A 17,363-nucleotide genomic window follows, 5' to 3' on the forward strand; every position below is an offset into this window, starting at 1 on the left:
ACCTAAGGATTCTTTTAATGGCAATCAATTGAGTTTCCTTAGGATTAGCTTAAAATCTAGCACACATACACACACTAAACATGATGTCGGGCCTAGATGCGGTTAAATATAACAAGCTACCAATCATAGAGTGGTAGAGAGTTTGATCAACCGTGTTACCTCCCTCATCTAGGTCGAGATGTCCATTAGTTGGCATTGGTGTCTTGATTGGCTTACATTCATCCATCTTGAATCTCTTGAGAAGATCATTTGTATATTTCTCTTGAGAGATGAAAGTCCCTTCCCTCATTTGCTTGACTTGAAAACCAAGAAAGAATGTAAGCTCTCCAATCATTGACATCTCGAACTCCTTCGACATCAATTCACCAAACTCTTTGCAAGAATCTTCATTTGATGATCCAAAGATGATATCATCAACATACACTTGACAAATGAAGATGTGCCCAACAAGCTTCTTGGTGAATAGTGTGGTGTCGACCTTCCCAATGGTGAAGCCCTTCTCAATGAGGTAGTCCCAAAGACGCTCATACCAAGCTCTTGGGGCTTGCTTAAGCCCATATAGCGCTTTGGACAACCTATAAATATGATTAGGATATCTAGGGTCTTCAAACCCGGGAGGTTGATCAACATAGACTAGTTCATTAATAAAGCCATTTAAAAATGCACTTTTCACATCCATTTGATATAGTTTCATGTCATGATGTGATGCATATGCAAGGAGGATACGAATGGCTTTTAGTCTTGCAACCGGTGCAAAGGTCTCTCCAAGATCCAAACCTTCAACTTGAGAGAACCCCTTTGCAACTAGTCTTGCCTTGTTCCTCACAACTATGCCTTGATCATCTTGCTTGTTGCAGAACACCTACTTTGTTCCAATGACTCTTGCACCTTTTGGCCTCTCTTCAAGAGTCCAAACTTCATTGCGGGTGAAGTTGTTCAACTCTTCATGCATGGCATTTATCCAATCTGGATCTCAAAGAGCTTCTTCTACCTTAGTAGGCTCAAAACAAGAGACAAAAGAGTGATGTGCAATAAATGAAGCAAGTTTTTGTGAGCGAGTCATTGCACCCTTTGATGGACTCTCTATGATGAGATCTTGTGGATGATCTTGTAGTAGAGGTGTGTTTCTTCTATTGACCACTTGAGGAGGAGGTTGTAGAGCATCAACATCTTGTACTTGTACCACCATTTGATCATGGGAGACATGAGTGTCTTCATTTTCTACTCTCCCATCTTTATCACCATCTTGTGGCACATTTGATGAAGAAGGTGGATCCATTTCTTATACATCATCTTCATCATCTTTAGGCTTGATGTCTCCAACCGGAATGTTCTTCATAGCCTCCCTCAATGGTTCATCACCTACATCATCAAGATTCTCATGTGCTCCTTGGGAGCCATTAGATTCATCAAATTCCACATCATATGTTTCTTCAACCAAGCCAGTGGCATGATTAAATACTCTATATGCTTTGGACTTTGATGAGTAACCAACAAGAAAACCAATATCACAACATCTTTGAAACTTCCCTAGGTGTTGCCGCTTCTTGTAGATGTAGCATTTGCAACCAAACACCCTAAAGAAGGAGACATCCGGCTTCTTCCCATTGAGCAACTCATGAGGTGTCTTGCTAAAGAACTTTTGAAGGAATAGGCGGTTGGATGCATAGCATGCGGTGTTGATAGCTTCCTCCTATAGAGCTTTGGGGGTGTTGTACTCATCTAGCATTGTTCTTGCAAGAGTGATCAATGTCCGGTTCTTTCTCTCAACTACACCATTTTATTGAGGAGTATATGTTGCGGAGACCTCATGCTTGATCCCAACTTCATCACAATAGGCTTCAATGTTTGTGTTGTCAAATTCCTTCCCATTGTCACTTCTGATCTTCTTGAGCTTCACTTCAAATTCATTCTATGCTCTCTTAGCAAACTTCTTAAAGCAAGATGCAACTTTGGATTTATCATGAAAGAACTATACCCATGTGTATCTTGAATAATCATCAACAATCACAAGACAATAAAGATTTCCTCCCAAACTCTTGTATGTTGTTGGCCCAAATAAGTCCATGTGAAGGAGTTCTAGCACTCTTGTGGTTGACATGAAAGCTTTTGTTGGATGAGTATTTGCAACTTGCTTGCTGGCTTAACATGCACTACAAAGCTTGTCCTTCTCAAACTTCACATCCTTCAACCCTCTCACCAAATCATTCTTCATTAGCTTCTTGAGTGAGCTCATCCCTGTTGACACCGTTTTTGCATGTGTCAAAATGATTGGAGTGGACTAATTGGTAGGAGGAAAGTTACTGTATACGATGACAGCCGATGAAAGTCAGCTTGTAAAGATGGTTGTCGATGATTGGTGATGATTGATGGAAAGGTTGATTTAGACTCGGGCGTTGCCGATGAGGTTGGAGGTGTTATTGTCGATGCCGATGAAGGAAGGTTTGAAGACTACTGCTGATGAAACAGGAAGTATGCCGATGGAGAGGAGGTTGGTGAGATTTCCATCGTAATTGAGGTGGACAGGGAAATAGATAGGAGTTGATTTCCTTTTCTGTATTTATTAGAATATGATTCATGTAAGAGTCACGTATTTCCTTAGGTATGGATTTGGTGTTCTAGTTATATTTGGTTATGTCTCTTTAGATCAGGGTATAAATATGGATTGAAGGGCAATGTAAAATAGATATCAATCAATATCAAAACCAATTTTTACTTCTATTTGCATCTACTTACTTTTCGGCGACTTCATCAATTTGCACATTTTTCTTTTTACGAGTTCTCATTGATTCGGTGAGTTGCATCGCAGTGCAACCTTCGATGATTCTCGAGTTTCGCGTGAGTACCTCTTGGCTGTGACTTCCGGGCGTATTGCTGTTGTCAGGACCAAAGTGCTCATATCTTCATCCTTGTCGATTAACAGGTCAAATCGACTATCACGCTTTGGATATTGATTCGGGTATTAGCCCTTTGTGTTTGCAGATCCACTTTTGCATCAACACATCTTTTGGCACGCTCGGTGGGACCAATCAATCCGATCAATATGTTCAATTCCGAGATCAATTCAGAGAACATTATCGTGGTATCAGAAGAAGATCTTAAGGAAGAGCAGAGGCAGGCTATGGAAAAAGCTGTAGAAGAATACAGGCAGCTTTGTCTGAAATTGTTTAGCCTGAACAAGAGTGGACAAGTCATCCAAAAGCAAGATTTGCTGTTGCCTCGGCAGGTTACCTTTGACTCCAATCCTGGTAAACTTCAAGAGATGGTTAATTCTGCAGTAAATCATGCTTTAATTAATCATTCCAATGTGTTGTCCAATACTATTCATAATGCTGTGGTTCGAACTCTCAAAGAAGGACAAACGGCACCGCATTATGTTGGGCCTGCCTATCATCAACCAGAGCCGGTATCTGTTAATACTCCATCGGCTCCCTCGGCCGTTGTGGGTACAGAAGTTACTTCTCCTCCAGTATCGGTAGGCTTACCTAATATTCAATCTACACCGATATGATCAGATCCAGTACTACTAGGAGGATGAGTTCAGCTTAATACAGATCTATCGGCATCAGCTATGTCAGGCCCTGTGTCTCAGAATAGCCAGATTCCTGCTAATTGGTGGGGATATGGTATGCCTCCGGAGTCCTCTACTTTCAATCCTAGGTTACCTTAAGTATTTGACGCGGTAGGAAAAGCTCCTATACCATCGGCTGTTTCGCCGATGGCTCAAGTGCCTCAATATGCCACAGCAACTACTGTGCAACCAACTCTAGGAGGTTTCCAGATGCCTTTGGTTCAAACACCCAATTCAAGTCCATCGGCAAGCTTACTGCCGATGCAGTAGAAAGCCCCTGCTATGAGTCAAACTGGGGTTCAGTTCATGCCTCAAGCTAGTTATAATTATCCAACAATGTCAGCAAATTACCAGCCATTGGTAAGTTTTGTACCGATGAGTTCTAATAATGGTTGGCCAGGACAGTTACCTGTTCAACATACAGTTCAGCAAAATCAGCAGGTTGCAGGGGTTCAACAAGGTCATATGCAAGCTGGTTTCCAGAATCAAGCATCGACAGCTCAGCCGATGAATCTTTTCTAGTAGGTTAATGGACCACAAGTAACGGCAAATATGCCGATTGCTGGAGATCGTGGGCCACAAAGATATGTGGAGGGATATCAGCAGGCACCTCCTATAGAAATTCAGCCAATTCGTCATTAGGAGGCTGATGCTTTTTGGGTCGATAGGATAGTAGAAATTATGAAGGATCAGTTTGGGATAAAGCCCAAGGTCAATACTTATTCTTATCAGACTCCATACCCTCCTGCATATGATTTAATTCCTCTCCCAAATCGGTACAAGGTACCAGATTTCACTAAATTCTCCGGGCAAGATGATACATCAACAATGGAACACGTCAATCGCTTCATTATTCAATGTGGAGAGGCTGGTAGCAGAGATGAATTAAGAGTTCGATTATTTTCATTATATTTGTCTGGATTGGCATTTACATGGTTCATTTCGTTACCACCAAATTCTATTATTACCTGGGCTGATCTAGAAAAACAATTTCATAAGTATTTCTTTGCTGGAATTCATGAAAAGAAGCTTACCGATTAAGTAAAATTGAGACAGCGTTATGATGAATCGGTAGAAAGCTTTGTGCAAAGGCTACGAGATGTAAAAAATAAGTGCTACAGCCTGGTACTGGATGATTGGCAGCTTGCCGATTTGGCTTTCCAAGGGTTATTACCACATCTCAAAGACAGGTATGCTTCTCAAGAATTTGAAAGCCTCAGTCATCTCGTGCAAAGGATCTCTGATTAAGATACTAGGGTTTTTGAACCTAAAAAGAATTGGAGTAAAAAGGTATCATTTGTTGAAGAAGTAGGAGATTTTGATTCTGATGAAGAACCAGTTATCGGCTTAGCTGAGTGGGTTAAGAATAAAAAGCCAATATCTTGTCCATTTGGTCAAAAAGAGCCAGAAAAGTTTACCTTTGATATCACCAAGGCCGACAAAATATTTGATCTTCTGCTTCAAGAGGGCCAAATTAAGCTGTCACCTAATTATGTTATCCCATTGGCAGAAGAGTTGAAGAAGATCTTGTACTGCAAATGGCACAATGCAACTTCACACAGTACAAATGAGTGTAAGGTGTTCAGGCAACAGTTATAATCGGCTATTGAATCTGGGAGAATTAAGTTTGGTATTTCCAAGGCCTAGAAGCCGATAAAAATTGATCAACACCCGTTTCCAGCAAATATGTTGGAGGCCAAAGGGAAGACCAAGGTATTGACGTCAGAGGCTGCTGAGAAAAACGCATCAGTGGATCCCCAACATCAGATAACTACCAATGATGCAAAAAGTAAGGGTTTGCTGGGAGAAAGCAGTAATTCCAAAAATCCTCCTCGACCTGGCATTGTGATTACTCATCGAAGGCAGCAGGAGAATTGGCGCCAACGAAATGACTGATGTCGACAACAGCAAGAAGAGAGACGTCGGGAAGAATGGCATCGACATAAAGATCATTGGAGGTGCCCATTTTTCATTCATTGCTGGGAAGAAGGTATTAAATTGCCAATTGTTGAAAATTGCCCTGAGTGCAATGGTTATTATGGGGTCAATCGGTCAGAAAGGAGGTCTCAACCTGGCAATCAGGGTTTATTTATTAATGAGCCAATCAGAGGTAGGGCATTAGTGCATGATCGGCTGGGGGGTAGACTAAGTGTACATGAGAGGCTTGGTAAACGCGCTGGATATTTTCCAAGGAATCAAGAGGAGCTTGAAGAGATGGCAAACGCAAGAGTTCCCGATGAAGAAATATTCTACAGGGACCCTAATATACGCTGTGTAGAATCAACTAGGACCTGTTATCAGCTAGTTTGGAAAACCAAGTTTCCTCGATGGTGCTCGGAGGGTCTGACAAAGACACAGAGAAGGAGGATGCAACGTGAGCATCAGGAGGATTTATACCGAGAGGAAAATTCTTCCAATGAGAGGTCCGGTCATCAGCAGTGGTAGGTAAAACACAAAAATAAGGGTCCATCGGCAGACATTAATATGGTATTCATGTTGCCAATGGAGTTTTTGGCACTATCTGATAATGAGGAAGAAGTTGTTCTCTCTGATCAAGTAGCTCAGTTGACACTAGATCCAATGATGGCTATTTTTGAGAAACCTACTGATGATGAGAGACAGCATCTTAAGGCTTTGTTTGTGAAAGGCAGAGTTGATGGGCAGCCTGTATCTAGGATACTTATCGACGAAGGGGCTACAATTAATATTATGCCTTATGTGATGTATCGGAAACTTGGTAAGGGAGATCAAGATTTGGCCAAAACCGATATGATGCTGAAGGATTTTGAAGGCAATGTGTCACCGGCTAAGGGGGCAGTATGCGTCGAATTGACTATCGGCAGCAAAACCTTGCCAACAACGTTCTTTGTCATTAATGGCAAGGGTGCATATAATCTGCTTCTAGGGAGGGATTGGATTCATGCTAATTGTTGTGTTCCTTCTACAATGCATCAATGCCTCGTACAATGGATTGGGGATAAGATTGAGTTTGTCCCTGGTGATTCTTCTTATATCATCGCATCGGCAGAATCAGATACTTATGAGCGAACTAAATGCATATCAGGAGAGGTTTGGGAAAAGAGTTCCTTAGAGTTGCTGATTATGAAATTCCACCGATCCAAGCAGTCGGTTCTAAAGAAGAGTTTTAATGGATAGGTTTGCCGATGATGGAAAATTAGGTCAAGGGTTCACATCGGCAGATGATTTAGTAGAAGTAGATATTGGTGATAGTGATAGGCCAAGGCCTACTTTTATTAGTGCTAAGTTAGATTCCAAGTGTAAGCAGCAAATGACTGATTTGTTAAAAGAGTATAAAGATTGTTTTGCTTGGGATTATACTGAGATGCCTGGATTAGACTGATCGATAGTTGAACATCGGTTACCTATCAAATCTGGATTTCAGCCACATCAGCAGCCAGCGCGCCGATGCAACCCTAATATACTTCCTGACATTAAGGCCGAAATAACTAAATTAATTGAGGCAAAGTTTATTTGGCAGTGTCGATATGCGGAGTGGATCTCTAATGTGGTTCCTGTTTATAAGAAAAATGGAAAACTTCATGTTTGTATTGATTTCAGGAATCTTAACAAAGCCACACCAATGGATGGCTATCCAATGCTGATTGCTGATTTGTTGATTGATGCTGCAGCCGGACATCAAATTATCAGCTTCATGGATGGTAATGCAGGTTACAATCAAATATTCATGGCTGAAGAAGATATTCCCAAGACTACTTTCAGATGTCCAGGTCATGTAGGGTTGTTTGAGTGGATAGTCATGACGTTTGGTTTGAAAAATGCCGGTGCTACTTATCAAAGAGCTATGAACTTTATTTTTCATGAATACATCGGCACATTAGTGGAGATCTACATTGATGATGTAGTGATTAAGTCTGGAGATATCACAAAACATCTAGCCGATCTACAAAAGATACTGGAGTGCACAAGGAAGCATGGATTGAAGATGAATCCTAATAAATGTGCATTTGGTGTATCGGTAGGTCAATTCTTGGGTTTTATGGTGCATCAGCAGGGCATCGAAATCAGTAGGAGGTCTATTGATGCAATTAACAAGGTGGTTGCTCCTGCCAATAAAACTGAATTGCTATCTTTGATTGGTAAGATTAATTTCATTAGAAGATTCATATCTAATCTATCGGGTAAGATCAAGGCTTTCAGTCCATTACTTAAATTGAAAGCCGATCAGGAATTTGTATGGGAAGCTGAGTAGCAGTTAGCCCTAGACGAAATTAAGAGATATTTAACAAATCCTCTAGTGCTAGTTCCACCTCAACACGGGAAACCTTTCAGGTTGTATTTGTCAACTGATGATACCGTTATCGGTTCAGCTCTTATTCAGGAATTTGAAGGGAAAGAACGTGTTATTTATTATTTGAGCAGAAGACTAGTGGATGCTGAGACGAGGTATTCGGCCATCGAAAAATTATGTCTGTGTTTATACTTTTCTTGTGTCAAATTAAGACATTATCTGTTATCTGCCGAATGTACGGTCATATGCAAAGACGACGTAGTCAAGTATATGCTGTCGATGCCGATATTAAGTGGTAGAATCAGCAAGTGGATGTTGGCATTGTCAGAATTTGAACTACGTTATGAATCGACTAAGGCCGTTAAGGGGCAGGTTATGGCTGATTTTGTCACTCAGCATTGTGTTGATTTCACCTCAAGGAAGGAAGTATGAGTTTTCATTGCCGATTGCTGCTACATCGACAAACAATCAGGCTGAATACCAAGCCTTGATAAAAGGTTTAGAATTGCTGAAGGAGATACGTGCCGATGCTGTTGAAATCTTTGGTGATTCTATGCTAGTTATAAATCAATTGGCTGGGATTTATGAATGCCAGAGTGAAGTTTTAATTTCGTATTATGAAAGATGTTTGCAATTATTGAAAGGGTTTAGAGATTTTCATCTTGAACATATTTCTCGACTGCATAATGAAGAGGCTAATCGACTAGCTCAGTATGCTTTAGGGTATTAGCCTATTCAGGAAGTGCTAACATTGGCAGTCAATACCGATGATTGGAGAAAGGAGATTGTTGATTATTTAAAGGACCCATGTAAAAAGGTTGAAAGGCGTATAAGGTTCCAAGCTACCAAGTATGTGCTCCTCGATGATGAATTATATTATCGAACTATAGATGGAGTTTTACTCAGATGTGTTAGCAGTGATGAATCAAAAAGTTTGATGGGTGAAATTCATGAAGGAGTGTGTGGAGCGCATCAATTGGCTTTCAAGATGAAGTGGATGATCAGAAGGAATGGATACTATTGGCCGACTATTCTTGAAGATTGTTTTAAATATTTTAAAGGATGTCAGGGGTGTCAAAAGTTTGGTAATATTCAAAGAGCGCCTGCATCGGCTATGAACCCTATAATTAAACCTTGGCCGTTTCGGGGGTGGGCTATTGATCTCATTGGTCAGATTTATTCGCCATCAAGCAAAGGACATAAATTTATTCTGGTTGCTACCGATTATTTCACAAAATGGGTTGAGGCAATTCCTTTAAAAAAGGTGACATCGGCTAACATGATCGATTTTGTGAAAGAGCATATTGTTTACCGATTTGGTATTCCTCAACTATCACTACCGATCAGGGTACTATGTTTACATCAGGAGAATTTGATGAGTTTGCTGTAGGGTATGGGAATTAAAGTTTTAAATTCTTCTCCATATTATGCTCAAGCTAATGGTCAGGCTGAGGCTTCTAACAAAGGGATCATCAAACTCATTAAGCGGAAAATTGAAGAAAATCCTAGGAGGTGGCATACAGTATTAAATGAAGCCTTGTGGTCGTATCGGATGTCATGTCATGGTGCAACCAAAGTAACGCCTTATCAGTTAGTATATGGACATGACGCAGTATTGCCCTGGGAAATTAAAATTGGCTCTAGACGAATACGTTCTCAAAATCAGCTGACAGCCGATGATTATGATACTCTTATGAAGGATGAGTTGGAAGATGTGGCGGGTCATCGGTTAAGGGCTTTAGTTAGCATTGAAGAAAATAAGAAAAGAGTAGCCAGATGGTATGACAAGAAGGTGAAGGTAAAAGAGTTTGCCGATGGAGATCTGGTCTGGAAATTGATTTTACCGATTGGGACTAAAAGTTCAAAGTTTGGAAAGTGGTCTCCTAATTGGGAAGGTCCATATCGGATAAATCGGTCTGTTCCTAGGTAACGCATATATTCTAGAAACCCTCGAAGGGGTCGTGTTTCCCAGAGCGTTAAATGGAAAATATTTAAAGAAATATTACCCTAGTATCTGGATGGATGCATAAAAGTATAAGTGCCGATAACAGTCCTATCGGCTAGAATTATACAAGGATGTCAATGTCTCGTAAAGTGCCTGATGCAATAGACAAGATTTACAAATTTAACAAGGATTGGATAGCTAATATCGCACGCAGGCGAATTTGGTCGGCTTCCTTCATTTCTTTGATGTCTTCATCGGCAGCACCTTCTATAGGCTTGAGTTTTTTCTTCATGGCCAAGGCTTTGCGAGCCTGGGTGTCTCTCTCTTGCTGAAGGGCCTTGATGGCATTGGGTAGCTGGCTTTCTTCTTGTTGAGCATGAGTTAAGGCTGCCTCGACTTCTTTCAATTCAGCCAATAGAGCCATCTTCTTTGCCGATAAATCTAAGATTTTCTGCTTAAGTTCAGCGCCCGAAGTCTGCAAGTTGCCGATGCCCTTGTGCTTCTCATCGGCAATTTGTTTCAGTTGTAACATCTCTTCTTTGAGTTGAGCCTGAGCTGCTCTATCGGCAATACGTTGAGCAGCCCGTTGATATTGCAGTTGGCGGCTTTCTAAATGGGCTGCTGGGAAGAGTACTTCTTCAACATCGGCAGGGACCTGGCCATGGATTGTTTTGAAAATTGCCTTTGCGGGGTCCGAGTCATCTACCAGTTGGGTGGTATCCTGCTGTAACAAGCTCAGGAGAGCTTCCAACTTGGACTTAGTTTCTGCCGATATTGTTCCTAGTGCAAGGGAAGAACTTGTTTCCTCTCCATCATCGTCAGAGACGTCAATGGCAAAGGAGAATAGGCTGTTTGGGGAGTCTTGTTCCTAAGGAAAAGAAAAGGAGGTCAGTTAAGGATAAGTATGAGTATTGTAAATCAACTAGGTCAATCGGTTTACCTGTTTCAAGGCAATTTCCTATGCTTGACTGGAGGAAGTAGCCTTGGAGTATGTCGTGTGGGGGATCGGCTGAGCTTGCCAATGGGATATCCTCTGTGACCTCATCGGTGATTGGCTCTTGGGGTATGATGACCGATGACATTGGGGCAGATGTGGGGATCAGCATGGACTTCTATCGTTTTGGCTGTGCCTCGACATCTGTTAAGGCTTTGCGCTTTGCTTGGGCATCGGCAACGGTTGGCTGGGGGCATCGGCACTTGTTGGTTGTGAAGCTTGGACATCTGGTATGCTTGCCGATGTACCCATTTGTTGCTGCAAAACAAGTGTAAGGTATGATATTTAACAGATAAAATGTGAAATCAAAGGGATACCTCTAAAGGTTTGTCAGAAGAAGTGGTGCTTGATATCGGAGGAATTGCCGATGACGATCCAGCAGCGGCTCTTACCCCCTGATGATTAATGTTAATATAGTTTGTGATCGGCATAAGTAGAAATAAACAAGGTTGTTACCTTGAATGCCTTGACCAAGGTTGTAGCAGCAGCCGATGGAGTGGCCCTAGCTGTAGCCAATTTGGACTTGGAGGTGATGGTCTTGGTACGGATCTTCTGGTGAGTCAAAGCAGCTAAGGTGGGGGCGTTGTAGCCGATCGGTGATATCAGGGAAACAGGCTGAAGATCGAAGGGTTTCCCACTTTTGCTTCATAGTTGGTGCTGGGTTGTTAACCTGTCACGAGAAAGTTAGTTACCGATATATGAAAGGAAAAAGCGGAAGGGAGCTAAAAGGAACTTACTGCGTCATCGGGAATGGCGTATTCAGGGTCGATCATGTGCCGATATGTGTGAGCAGATGTTGCAAACAGTTGTTCCCTCCACTCTTGCCACCATTGCTTATATGATTCGGTGATGAAAGATACTGGCGTCCAGACGGATATATCGACATTTGTAGTATCGGCATCGGGGGAGAGTTGCACTACCCTGTTCCAATCTGTTCCGCAGGTGATTGTTTCTCTGGGTTTGATCACATCGGCAAAACAAAGTTTGATTGGCAGTTGCCCAAAAGCCAATTGACGGGATACTGCCAATGGGTTGTAAAACTCATATGTGATATTGGTGTTTTTCCCGCTACCGAATGTGTTTACTGGAATTGCCCTGGGAGTAATGATAGCCATCATGAGCTCATTATCTTGATTTAGAGTGTCATCGGCAAAGTTGAAAAGAAGGGGGAATCTGTTTTCTTCATCAATATAAGGCACCTAGGCCCTATGATCACGAGAAAGACCATTGTAGAAGCTTTGAAAGAATCTGCCGATCTGGTCTTCATTGGCTTCTATTCCAGGGAGGACAATTATGGCTTCACCAAAATTGAGAGGTGAGCGTGTTGCCGATTCCTCGTCCCCAAGCACATGGTCTTCAGCAATTTCTCATGGGAATTGTTGGGCAAAGAAGTCTCATTGCAACCGTTTATGCATATGGGTATTCAGCCACATGTTGATGAACCACCACGGGCCTCCTAAGTTGCCGATGGGTTCGCCAAGTAGAAGTTTCTGAGACACTTGATGAAGAAGATGATAAGTGGAGCTCAGAAGGTATCGGCCAAGAGGGAATCTTACACCATTGGCCAGGAGTTCAGCAGCGGGGAGGAAAGCGTTGGTTGGTCCTACTGATCGACCATAGAAGATAAATTTTTCTAACCACATATTCAAGAATGTGGCATGTTCCCTCTGATTAACTGTCCTAGTCTTCTGGCATTCTTGGATGTATCCTGTCCAACCGCCGATGTTACGGGTATTCACCCTATATTCAGATTTTCTGCCATAGATAGAGCCTTCATCGGCAGTTGAAATATCCAAACCAGTGAGCATGTATACATCAGCAAGTGTGGGAGTAGCTGGGCCATGTCCAAACATAAAAGTGTTTGTTGTGTCTGACCAGAAGTAAGCAGCTGCAATCATCATTGACTCATTCTTTTGCATATCGGCAATAGATAGCCTAATGCATTGGTCTAGTTTCTGTTCTGCCTAGTGTACTTGCATCGACCTATTGACCCTTAAGTACCAGTCTTTCCACCCTTTTGTGGTTTTGGGCCAAGATCGGAATGTATCTTTCCATAAATTCAGAGAGAAATTTTGGGCTCTAAAGGGGATTCTATTGACCTCTGCATTAATCAAATCAGTTGGATCTGGGTTGCCCATTAGGTCCTAGGCATTGGATATGTGGCTGATCGGTTGGAATAACTAATTTGTTGCGTAGTTCCTAAGTTTAGAGGATCCGAAGAACAAAAGAAAAGAAAAATTACCGACTGTATGAACTAGTAAAGACCAGAGGAATCGAGGTAAAAGGTAACGGAAGAGGAACAAACCACAGGGACATCGAAGTTGATTGCCATTATCTTGAGGTAGATGGGGGCATGGGCCGGAGAATCGAAGTTGACGCTGGAGAAGAAGTCTTGTTGGTTGAGGTCGCGCAGTTGTTCGTCGGAGTCACCGCCGGAAAGAAAGAATGCCAGAGATTGGAATATAAGGATAGAAGACGAGCGTTCCGGAGAAATCTATTTATAAGCCGCTCGGAGTAGGGGTATTTTGGACTTATCTCTATGCCACGAGCATGTAGGTCAAGGTGGTTCAGGTGGATATGGTAACTGTTCGCACGGTAATCAAGGGATTGTACAGATGATTCGATGGCAAGTAATCATGACTTGGAAGAGATCTTGATACAGGATATTTTAATTCTGAAAATGGCGGCATTATTATGTTAGGATCTTGCTGATGAATTATTGTTTTGGTGTCTTAACCATAATCAGGGCAAGAATGGTTGGGAATTGTGCGATATTTGCTGAGGTGCGTGAATCAGGATTAGATTTGATTAAATTTGATAACAGATCAAGTTTTGGCTTGGAGGATGAGTTGTAGTAAATGGGCAAAGGCCAACGTTATCTGGAGTAAATTTCGGAAGCATTAATGGTTTTATACTCCTAAAATTGGGGGGCATGTGTTGACACCGTTTTTGCACATGTCAAAATGATCGGAGTGGACTAATCGGCAGGAGGAAAGTTACTGTATACGATGATAGCCGATGAAAGTCAGCTTGTAAAGATGGTTGCCGATGATTGGTGGTGATCGATGGAAAGGTTGATTTAGACTCGGGCGTTGCCGATGAGGTTGGAGGTGTTATTGTCGATGCCGATGAAGGAAGGTTTGAAGACTACTGCCGATGAAACAGGAAGTATGCCGATGGAGAGGAGGTCGGTGAGATTTCCATCGTAATTGAGGCGGACTAGGGAAATAGATAGGAGTTGATTTCCTTTTCTGTATTTATTAGAATATGATTCATGTAAGAGTCATGTATTTCCTTAGGTATGGATTTGGTGTCCTAGTTATGTTTGGTTGTCTCTTTAGATCAGGGTATAAATATGGATTGAAGGGCAATGTAAAATAGATATCAATCAATATCAAAACCAATTTTTACTCCTATTTGCATCTACTTACTTTTCGGCGACTTCGTCAATTTGCACATTTTTCTTTTTACGAGTTCTCATTGATTCGGCGAGTTGCATCGCAGTGCAACCTTCGGCGATTCTCGAGTTCCGCGTGAGTACCTCTTGGCCATGACTTCCGGGCGTATCGCTGTTGTCAGGACCAAAGTGCTCGTATCTTCATCCTTGTCGATTAACAGGTCAAATCGACTGGCACGCTTTGGATATCGATTCGGGTATTAGCCCTTTGTGTTTGTAGATCCACTTTTGCATCAACAATCCCAACATGAGCAAGTCTTCTATGCCATAGCCACCCAAGTGTTGTTTTGGTGAATAGGCATGTTTTCAAGTTAGCATCTTCGGAGGTGAAATCCACTAATCATAGGTTGTTGTATCTAAATCCTTTGAATATCACTTGATCATCATCCTTCTTAGATACAACAACTTCATTCTCGGTGAACAAGCATTGGAAGCCAAGATCACACAATTATCCAACGCATAGCAAGTTGAAGCTCAATGAAGCAACATAGAGCACATTTGAGATAGAATGATCATTTGATATTACCACTTTGCCCAATCCTTTAACCTTGCCCTTAGAATTATCTCCAAATGTGATTCTTTCTTGTTCATCTACTTCTTCATCTAGTGAGGTGAACATACGAGGATCACTGGTCATATGTTGTGTGCAACCACTATCAATAACCCAATGACTTTCACCGGTCTTGTAGTTCACGTACACACAAGAGATCAAGCTATAGGAACCCAAACTTGTTGAGGGCCCTTCACCTTCTCAACAAGTGACTTTGCAACCCAAATTTTCTTAGGCCTATTCTTGTTTGGAGGTCCTAAGTGGCCTTCTTGTCCACATTCAAAACACTTCTTTGGCTTTGGCTTTTGTTGTTATTGAGCTTGAGCCTTCTTCTCTTGTTTGCCATGTACCCAATGCCACTTCTATCCATCTTCATGACGGTGTTTATTAGTAGCTCACTTTGAAGATGCTTGCCTCTTGTGAACTTGCTCAATCCAATCTTGAGATGCTCTTTCTCCAACTTGAGCTTCTTGTTCTCTTCCTTGAGAGCATCATTATTTTTCTCTTGCTTGAGCTTCTTGTTCTCTTCTTTGAGCTTCTCATTCTCAAGAATCAAGTCACCATCATGATCACTAGTTTCAAGTACTATGGTGTTGGTGGTCTTGAGCTCTTCAAGATCTTTCTTGAGCTTTTCATTGTCATTCTTGAGCTTGACAAACTCATCATAATCATCGGCCTCAACCACTTGCTTTCCCTTGCTACTAGAACTTTGCTCAATGCTCTCAATGATCAAATCATCACATGATGTAGCTATATCAATCTTAACAACATTGTTAGTAGCATCATGTGGCTCATTGGATAGAAATTCTTGAGCAATGACAAGATTATCATGATTAATCTTAAGAGTAGTATATTCTTCTTTTAGCTTGTTGTGGCTAGTGATGAGCTCTTTGTGCATCCCCTCAAGTTTATCATGTTTATCTTTAAGCTTTTTCTTAGAAGATTTGAGCTCCTTGAGTTTGGATGATATAGCATCATTTGCTTCTCTAAGCTCAACACTAGCCTTTTCAGCTATATCACATTTTGCTAAAAGTGAATCATTCTTAGCCTCTAGTTTTTCATTCTTAGCTCTACTCTTTCTAATGATCTTAGTGTATTGATTTAGCAATTTAACAAGATCATCATAAGAGGTGATTCATATTCATCATCATCACTATCGCTATCATCATTGCTAGTGTGTTCATCACCACTACTATCATCATTTGATACCTTGCGATCACCCTTGGCCATAAGGCATAGGTGTGTAGGGGATGATGGCGGTGGTGGCGGTGAAGATGATGAAGAGTCAATAACAATAGCAGCCACCTTCTTGTTATCACTATCATCATCGGATGAGCCACTAGATGAATCAATGTCCATGAGTCAATCACCAATGATGTATGCCTTTCCACTTTTCTTCTTCTTGTGGAAGTCCTTCTTACCATCTCTCTTCTTGTATGGCTTGTTTTTCTTCTTCTCATCTTCTTTTCATTGCTTGAGTCATCTTTCTTGCCCTTGTACTTGTTCTTGTACTTATCTTTCTTGGGCTTTGTGCATTGATGTGCTAGATGACCAAGTTCTCCACAATTGTAGCAATCCATCTTGGAGATTGGCTTCCTTCTAGAGCTTGTGAAGAACTTATTCTTCTTGCCATCGAACTTAATGCCACTCTTGTTGAGCTTCTTTAGCATCTTGGCAGTTCTTTTCACCATGAGAGCAAGGCTTGCATCATCAACTTCATCATCGCTTGAGCTCTCATACTCAAGCCTTGCTTTGCCCTTCTCTTGGCTAGCTTTGAATGCTAAGTCTTTTTCTATCTTCTTAGTAGAGGATGAGCCATCTTGTGGTGTGATGTGCATGTACATCTCATGAGCATTGATCTTTCCCAAGATTTGTGTTGGTGTAGCGGTGGAAAGATCACCTTGATGAAGCATGGTTACAATATGCCCATATTTGTCAATGGGGAAGACACTCAAGATCTTTCTTACAACATTAGATGGTTGCATTTGAGTGAGTCCAAGCCCATTGACTTCCTCTACAAGAACATTCAAGCATGAATACATTTCATTAGCACATTCTTTGGGAAGTATCTCAAAAGAGTTAAGCTTTTTCATGACAAGATGATAGCGTTCCTCACGCTCACTCTTTGTTCCATCATGGAGCGCACAAACATCCAACCATAGTGCATGGGCGTCTTTGTGGTTCCTCACCTGGTTGAACACATCTTTGCAAAGGCCTCTAAAGATGGTGTTTTGAGCCTTTGCATTCCATTTTTCATAATTCACCTCATCACCTTGTAGGTGTGTAGCATCCCGAGGTTTTGGGAAGCCTTGTGAGGCAGCTCTAAGTATTCCAACATCTAGAGCTTCTAAGTACGCCTCCATGTGGATTTTCCAATATGAAAAATAATCCCCTCAAAGATAGGAGGAGGTCCATCCCCGTGAGATATCTTTCTCTAGGCGGTTAAGCCTAAATACGTGAGCACAAGGCTCTGATACTAATTGAAAGGATCAAGATGCCCAAGAGGGGGGGGGTGAATTGAGCTAATTCTAAATTTCTTTATAATAATTAAGTCCTATGGTTAGCCCAATTTACCC

The sequence above is a fragment of the Miscanthus floridulus genome, chromosome 1 (assembly GCF_019320115.1).
Source record: "Miscanthus floridulus cultivar M001 chromosome 1, ASM1932011v1, whole genome shotgun sequence".
In the NCBI taxonomy this organism is placed as follows: domain Eukaryota; kingdom Viridiplantae; phylum Streptophyta; class Magnoliopsida; order Poales; family Poaceae; genus Miscanthus; species Miscanthus floridulus.